Source organism: Eleutherodactylus coqui, chromosome 2 (genome assembly GCF_035609145.1).
Source record: "Eleutherodactylus coqui strain aEleCoq1 chromosome 2, aEleCoq1.hap1, whole genome shotgun sequence".
Lineage (NCBI taxonomy): Eukaryota > Metazoa > Chordata > Amphibia > Anura > Eleutherodactylidae > Eleutherodactylus > Eleutherodactylus coqui.
The window spans coordinates 33,991,002-34,000,016 of record NC_089838.1 but is presented as its reverse complement, the minus strand read 5'-3'; positions in this window follow the sequence as shown (position 1 = coordinate 34,000,016).

The window sequence follows — 9,015 nt, the reverse complement described above, 5'->3', positions numbered from 1 at the left end:
CATGAGTTTTCTGAGTGGGGTTTCTGTCGTTTGTGGGTTTGAACATCGACGTGTTTTGTGTCTGTGTGTGTAGGTGACCAGACATGAGGTGTGAACAGTTACTTGTTCAGGGTGAATATCACTTGTCTGTTGGTGCATGTGAACTGTGTTTTGTTTAGCTTATATGTTATATACCAAGTAGAGCGAGCCAGGCCCCTAGGTTCCAAAAACTGTACAGTGTGCACACCAATCGTGATTTGTTAGGTTTCCAGTAGGCATGCTGTCAGTGTAGCAATTGTTTGGGACACTTGTAATTGTATGAAGGCTCAAATAGTTAGCAGTGGACTGTGACTGAACCTCGTAGCAGGATCAAGTCTGAAACCTATGGGCGCCAATATTAAAGTTTTTACAAACTTCCTCAGGATCCCGTAGAGCATGGAGAGTATTTTATTATTTCTAAACTGTGTTTATTAATCAGCACTTCACTGTTCTATGAGCCTGTGGTAAAGTTCAAGTTGTTATAGCAAGACTGTATATCAACCAACTTATCCGGAGTGTAAAACAATATTATTTGGTATTGTGCATGTAGTAATATTCTCAAGAGTTAGCTAACCATAGTTAGCGCTTGTCACGGAACTGGGGTCCGGGTACTGGAAGTCCCTAAAAGCTACCTGCAACCCCTGTCCCTACCTATTTGCCCCCCTGGGCTAGGCCCCAGGGCGACAACTGGGCGACGGTCCCTATACTCACTAGGGAAGCGGGGCAGGGGGTCAGACTTACAAACAAATACAGAGACAAACAGACACAGAGGCAAGTCAGGAAGTCTGGGTCGGCAACAGGAGAATACGTGGTTCCAGGGATCAGGCGAGGTCAAAGTCAGGTCCACAAGCAGAGAGTCGCAACGGGGAATCACATCAGAATAACGCGGGTGTAGCCTGGAGACAAACATACACTGGCAATGCTGGAGAGAAACAGGCACGTTTAAATGCTGTCAGAACTCCCGCTCCAGCAGCTGATTGGGGCGGGGAGCCTGTCAGCAGCCAGACCCAGCAGATCCCAGACATCCAGCAGCAAGTGCAGATGCTGCTAATCAGGATGTCATGGCAACGTGGACGGCATCTGCTGCATCCCCAGCAACTCGACCACCAGGCGCCGCCCCCTGCGCATAGGAGCACGCGCCTGGAACCAGTGTCCGGGAACCCGTCAGCCTGGGGAGGTCACCAAGCTTGGAGCTCCCCTGCGCGCACCCGATCAGCTCGGGTGATAGGACCGATGGTGCGGGCACGGGGACCCCGGGAGCTGCCGGTCCTAACAGCGCTGAGGAATTTTGGGATGGAAAGTTCCTTGCTTTTTTTTTATACCAATATACCATATTTTTGCAATTCTATCTTCTACATAGTATCCTGCAATCTGCATCACGTACCATTTCCTCCCTCACTTAATCACTCACCTTCTAGTTCCTGACTCACGTCCCAGGCCTCTCGCTAGCAAAGCCAGAAACCTACTGCACACTGATGAGGGGCAAACACCCCGAAACAGCTATCTGTGTATAGATTCTGGCTTGGCTTTCAATTCCCAGTCATTGTTACAAGGCTTGTATAAAAAGTCTAACATTGACTTGCAGGAATGTTGCCTTCCAATAGGTGGCACTGCAGAGGTATTGTTCCATCTACTTTATTTAAATATTACCCAGAGAAGCATGGATGATCCTATATGTCTCCTCCCTCACTCATCTTCTAGGTGCTCTTAAGGAAAAAAGATAGCGTCCTGACGAACATCACAGACCTCTCGCTAGCCAAGCCAGAAACCTACTGCACAATGAGGAAAGGCAAACACCCTGAAACAGCTGTCTATGTATGGATTCTGGGTTGGTTTTCAATTCCTAGTCATTGTTACAAGGCTTGTATAAAGTGTCTAACACCGACTTGCAGGAATGCTGCCTTCCAATAGGCGGCGCTGCAGAGGTATTGTTCCATCTCCTTTATTTGCACAGTACCACTTCCTGTGACAGATGCATATTTTGTTCTGCTGACCACCACTTCAAAATTCCACCCATGATTGTGGCATCCTGTTGAGTTTCTGTTGCAATACGATGCAAAGACCAACACTCTGTACATAGCCCTATAAAGAAACATTTAGTGAACGTGTCTTTTTGATACAATGACTCTCAATGCTCTTCACTTCTTAACTTTATCCAGACACAAAGCATTTTCCGTAGGTGTGACATTTCCAAAGTTACCGTTGCAGAGTGGGTTCGTTGCCTTTCCCAAATCATGTTATTGGCCCGATTCGGCATTAATCTGCATAACTTGTTTGTATGAAGGTACCTTGAAAATTGCATAATGTTGCGACTAAATCTTCATAGTGTGGCATTTTCTCTATGAGGCAGCATATGACAGTCTTTGTCCCTTTTTATACTGTACATATGATTTAGCCTTTCTGTAAATAACAGTACGCAAATATGGTAATAGAAGGCCATTAAGGTCCATTGTATGCTTGTACACAGAATCTTGAAGTGACAGAGGCACATTTTAGGGCATAGAGTCAATTGCAATGGCTTGTTATCACTGAATGACAGATACATAATTACATGCTTGCAAAGAGCGTTAATAAAGTTTCACAGTATTCTAGGCAATTGTGAAAACAGCATTTTATTTATTAGTCTTAATTCTGAGGCTCCAACCACATGGGAGTTATCGCTGGTTACACCGGAGTATGTTTAGGAAGGGTTTAGTTCCCTATAAAAGCTCAGTAAAAATATATAGAGGACTCTTTATAGAGATCGTTACCTCACTATGTATTTTTAGAGGGCAGGATTTATATAGTTGAGGGAGAAAAATACATGAGTGCGGCTGTATAGCTGCAGAATAACACGGTAACAGGTACCGGCCTCTCACATTTTGGTGATTAATTGTCCCTAGCAGATGGGAAGGTATATGCTAGGTATACTTTTATGATATCCTTTTGAGCAGGCAATGACAAACATAGAAACTGTGGTGCTTCCTCTTAAGGCTGCTATAGATATATGGTTTATAACAAGCTTTATTACTAATGATCTCTATAGCTCTTATAGCAGAAAATTGTAAAAAAAAAAAAAGAAAAAGTTTGAAAAATTCTTCTCGATAGATGGTCATTTCATAGTATGTCAGTAGTAACCACCAAGACTTTAACTTATAGGATTTTTCCCATCTTAGACATGTACAGTTATGGAAAAAGTAAGGTTTTGTTGTGCCGCCTTTTACTGTTCCCATCTGCCACTCGCGAGCTTAGGTGTCATTCTCCTCTCTGTGCGGAAGATGCCAAATGTCCTTCAAGCTGTCAGTGTCACCTGTAGGGTATGCACTTGGCTGGCCCAACTCTTAAAGGGACAGTTGTCAAGCCCAGCTTTCTGTCCCTGGCCAATGTTGGTGTTTCCTGGGTGGGTACTGTGAAGGTGTTTCTGTTTCTTGCTTGGCTTCTGGTTTTGACCCATGCCGGTTCACCCAGCTTTCCTATATTCTGCCTGTCCTGACCTCGGCCTGTACTTAGACTACCATGTTTCCCTGAAAATAATACCCTGTTTTATATTAATTTTTGCCCCAAAAGAGGTACAGGGTCTTATTTTCAGAGCATGTCTTATACTTACCTAGTAGGCACCGCCGGGTCCCTTCCACTGGTCTCCGCAGTTCCAGCAGGCTTCCCTGCAGTTCTCAGTGCCCACAGAAAATCGTTTGATGGTAACAGGGTTTGTAAACCCCGCCTCCATCAAGCAATTGCTCTGATTGGCTCAGCCATGGTGCTCGAGAACCAATCACTACAGCACTCGGTGAACCAATCACAGCCATCACATTAAAAGAGCGCCGCAGTGAAAAGCAGGGTAGGGCTTATTTTAGGGATAGGTTTTATTTTCTGCCTGACTCTCAGCTTGTTTTTTTTTGCCATAAGTCCACCTTTGCTGACCACGGTCTGTTATCAACTACTCCTCTACCTGTCCTTCTGATATTTCACTAAGGTGCCTCTGACCTACCTGTATCAGCTGTCACTGCTCTGAGACTACACCTGGGGAAGTGCCTTGAATGACTTCTCAGGAGTAATACAAAGCCAAATCAGTTTATGACATAGTGGACTCACACCCGCAGCGTGACAGGTTCTCGCTTATATATATATATATGGATATATCAATATTTTAGCTTTGTTTAAACAGTATATAAAGATAAAGGAGATAAAACTAAACAAAGACTGTAAGAAATTACCATTGCAATAACGTACAGTAGTAAATAGAAGATTCACAGATATGACATTTGCATAAGAGAAAAACGTAAGGATCCCCCCACATTTATCACTACCGACACATGAGACATCGTCCTTGGAGAGGATATAAGAGGATTGTGTTTTATTTGAACTCCAGTCTTTTAGGCCTCCTATAGAGAAATGTTTTCAATGTTTTTAAACTTCTGTATAAAACGCAATAAACTTCAAAAGATTTTCCTGGAGTTTTTTTTACAAGTGTTTTTGGTGCTGTTTTTTATTTTGTTGCATTTGTACTATGCACTACACAGAGTATGCTGTATTTCAAAGAAACCTTGCAAGCCACAAAAATGTTACAAACCAAAATATGGTACTTTTTATGTAATGCATTTTATATTTAACTATGGACATCAATGTAGCATCTGAGCAGTAGCTAACCCTATACACAAAACACCATGAAAATCAACATGTTTTTCAGCAAATCACTGTCTATTAAATCTGCTTTAGTTTGGTTTGCTTTTTGCTGTAGAATAGACTGGATGCTGTCACGCAGCAGGCATGGACCCACTGTGCTACGCACTGATTTGACTTTGCGCTCCTCCAAGGGACAGCACCTATCGGCCCCATATTTTTCCCCCATTAACACCTCCAAGTGGGATCTGCTCTGAGTTGCAGGGGCCTCCAGGTCATTACCCCAAGAGTAGCCTTGGTACAAGGGCAGCTGAAGTGATCAGGTCGAAGGTACTGTAGTTTAGTATAAGTGTGACAGGTGAAGACATAGCTGATACATAGGCCAAGGTCAAGAAAGATGGAATTCTTGCATAAATGGAGTAGTAGGCAGAGAGTCAAGACAAGTGGCAATCAGATAAATCGTGATCGAGCTACAAGCTGAGGTCATGACAGCAGAAGATGGGAAAACTGGATGAAAAGAAATGATAAAAACCAAAAGTCAATCATTACACTATAGCACTTTTGCAAAACCTTATGAAACCTATTGCTCGGGCACCCTCCAGTGTGGGTGGGTGCCTTAATTAACCAGGCTAGTGTTTGGATTGAATGGGGATAGGAAAGCTGGGTGCATGCACTGGCCCTTTAAGAGGTGGGCCATGTGCCCAAACCTACCCTATGGAATGCACTGACAATGGGAAGGATAATGGAGTGTCTGCCTAAAAAAGTGTGCCAGTAATGTCAGTGACTGTGACTGGCGGAAGCAGGTGATGAAAACTACTGGCCATGGACAGTGGCAATTACAGAGCAATAAATCCTCCAGCCTTGATTGGAGCTCAGCCAGAAGTGAATCTTGAGACATTATAGATAACCATAAACATACCAGTATAAACACCAAAGAATGACTGAAAATATGGAGAGCTCTTAAATGGCCAGTAAATCTATAAATTAGCTTCTGCTTTACTTAGAACCCTATATCCATAATTACATAAGTGACAACAAGGGGCTCAGAATAAGAAAGGGTTAAAGTAGATGGGATGAAGGTATAGGCCTACCTAAAATTGGCTGGGTGGGATTAGATGGACCTGTTCTAGGGTCACCATACACATTAGATATTTATTGGACAACCCCACCAATTAGCCAATCATCTAATGTAATTGGGGTCTCCTGACTCTCTCCCGGGAACTGATGTAGGAGAAGGTGAGGATTAGACAGTTGGATTTCAATTGCTCAATATTTTTGTTCTGTCGAAAGAAGCAGCTGCCAGGTGTATGACAGTGGCTTTTACCCCTCGCTATCTTCAGATCAAATACTCACTTGTGTATGGAGGTGTTGGGCGAGTCAACTATAGGCCAAAAGAGTGTTTGGCTGCCAGCTATCTAAAATGTATCGGCATTCTTAAGTCAAGTCTACTTGAGTTTCCTCCAGTCTTCTCATACTGGTGGTCAGCATATTTAAATGATAAATTCATGTGTTATTGAAATTGTTTGATACGTTGTAAAATAATAGATGCTAATGCTGCATTAGTGTTGTCAAAGTAGAAAGTTTTTCTCATTCATCCATAGTTATTGGGCAATTTACACCCAATCTGGATCATTCTGTTGTTCAGCTAATGTTTTCCTCTAACAAGTGTCCTCACTCTGCTATGTGAACCATATCAATTAGCAGTTTTACTAATTAATTGTATTGTTTGTGTTAACAAGAAAACATACATTGTAGAAAAGTGCTGGCATTAATGATTTCCCCGATTGGGGAAAGAAGCGGTATGCGCCGGCTGTGAACTAATAACATCTATCTTGATCAGATTTTGACCTCTTTTGCTCTGGGAAATAAATACATTGTTAAATGGGCAGACCTTGGATTCACTAACAGCAGTGATACATAGGAATGTGAAAAATACTCAGTAGCTATTATAGTAAAATACCAGAAGAGAGACTTAGGGTCCTTTTAGCCTGAATGATTGTCAGGCACTTGAGCAGTGCAGCGATTAATTGCTTCTGTGCTTTCACACGGGAGGCGTATTGGGACAGAAATCTCTTCCAGCCACGTGCCTGCCGCCATTCACAGTAAACAGGAAGTCATTCAGAGATGGACAGCTGCCTGTTTACACAGACAGATCTTCATTCGATTTTTATGCCTGTCTGAACTGAACGACGAATGATAAGCAAACTCATTATCGTTCATTTTTCGATGATTGTAGCAATGATCTGAAAGATAATTGTTCAGTGTAAAAGGGTCCTAATGGTGGCTTTACATAGGATTACCATTGGCTAAAAAATTGTTCAAACAAGTGATTTTCAACTATAGTTGTCCCATGTAAACACAGGACTAGAGATGAGCGAGTATACTCGCTAAGGCACATTACTCGAGCAAGTAGTGCCTTAGCTAAGTATCTTCCGGCTCGTCTCTAAAGATTCGGGGGCCGGTGGGGGAGAGCGGGGAGGAACGGAGAGGAGATCTCTCCCTCTCTTCCCCCCGCTCTCCCTTGCTCCCCGCCACAACTTACCTCTCACCCGCGCCGGCCCCCGAATCTTTGGAGATGAGCGGGGAGATACTCGGCTAAGGCACTACTCGTTCGACCCAACAGGATACTGTTTGAGAAATCGCTTAGTAGTCATTAGTCACCTCATTTCAGCTCACTAAAACAAAGTGACTAGTGTAAATAGGCAGTGGTTCATCTTGGAATAACTGTTTGCTCACATTGAATGGAAACAGTTGGCTGTAAGAAATCTCTGGCACGCTCAACCTCCATCCACTGAATAACTATTTTTCCTGTGTGAAAGCACAAAAGCCATGTCATTGTGATAACTATTGGGCACATAAGCCACCCATAGCCTCGCCAGTCACACCCCTGCTGTAGAAGCTCTCAAACCCAATTGGTTCATCAACTATTGTCTCCTGCAAAATGCATCGGGTGGTTGGGTACATTAGCAATGTGCACTACTATTACTACTGGTAACATAGAAGAAGAGGCAACTTCCTGAGCTAGAGGCTCGAGAATATCATGTTGTCGCTATATAGTACTTTCAGTATGTACCCAGGCTATACACTGCATCATTAATAATGAAGGCAGATAAAAGAAGCTATACAGAAGATCATTTGATAACACTAAGGTAGTGGATACATTTGTTTCCATTATATAACCTCTAAGTGAGTCCGCTCAAGACCAACAAAGTGCTCACATTAGACTTTAGTCACCCAAACCCTCCGATAACAGTGTTGCCAGACAACTCTAATGCATTTGGAGTCGGCTTAATTTTCCCCCAACAGATGATGTTAGGTAAAGAAGGATCGGGATGTTGAATTTCAGTGTCCATTGCTATTGTTCGCTAGGAGCTAAACCCCCAGCAAAGGTATCTGGCTGTGGCTTACTTCCCTAAACACATGAACATGGTGCTGAGCCGATGGCTCATGTCTATGAAACAGCCAGGGAAAACAGCTGTCGGATTAACGATAGTTCATCCAACAGAAGTTGGATGTGTATGGGCAGCTTAAGTCAGTTAGAAGCAGTAAGAGAGTCCATGTGGCAATCTTATACTTGTTCAAGGTAGTCCCTCCAAGGACATCATGGACACAGCCATATCATGCCTCTGTAGAACCTCCAAATTGTACAGAGTCGCTATATGGCACCCATGCACTCACGCATGCGATTTGTTTTGGGTTTTTTTCATTTCAGATTCATATGGAATCTGCCAAAAAATTGGGCCACTTTTTTTTGGTTGCCGTCTTTCAGAAATCTTTAGAAATATTGGTTCAATATTATGATTATCATAACTGCAATATCATCAAACCGTGCAATATGACACCTCGTATAAAGGTGCCTGGAGCACTCCTTAACTGACATATACCAACAGCTTCATTCGTCCTCCTCTTTTATTGGTCACTCACAAGTGTATTCACTACCTGAAGTTTTAATTTCCCCAATTTATTGAAAAATTGTACAAGAGGGCCGGAAATGAGTAAGTTATAGGGTGCAATCACATGGGCGTATGTGTATTTCAGTCTGCAAATACACAATGTAAAAACACACAAAGTAACATCTATTTGATGCATATTTCAGTCACTCTGCATATTTTATATGTGAGTGAATATATAGCATATTTAGGCACAAGAAAAAGGAGGAGATTTGGGGTGAATCCTTTGGTGCCTCAACGGGGGCATAAGGGCCATTTTAACTGCCTCTATGATGACTTGCGTTGTTACCTTGAACAATTTTTGTCAGCTGCATCCTCCACTTTGAATTTCTACTTGGCATCTCCACCATCACTGGCATCATGACGAAGACGTACAACACTATTTAGTAGGAATTGAAAACTTTACTGATGGTTCCACCTTCTCAGGAAGATTGGATAGCCAAGGAAT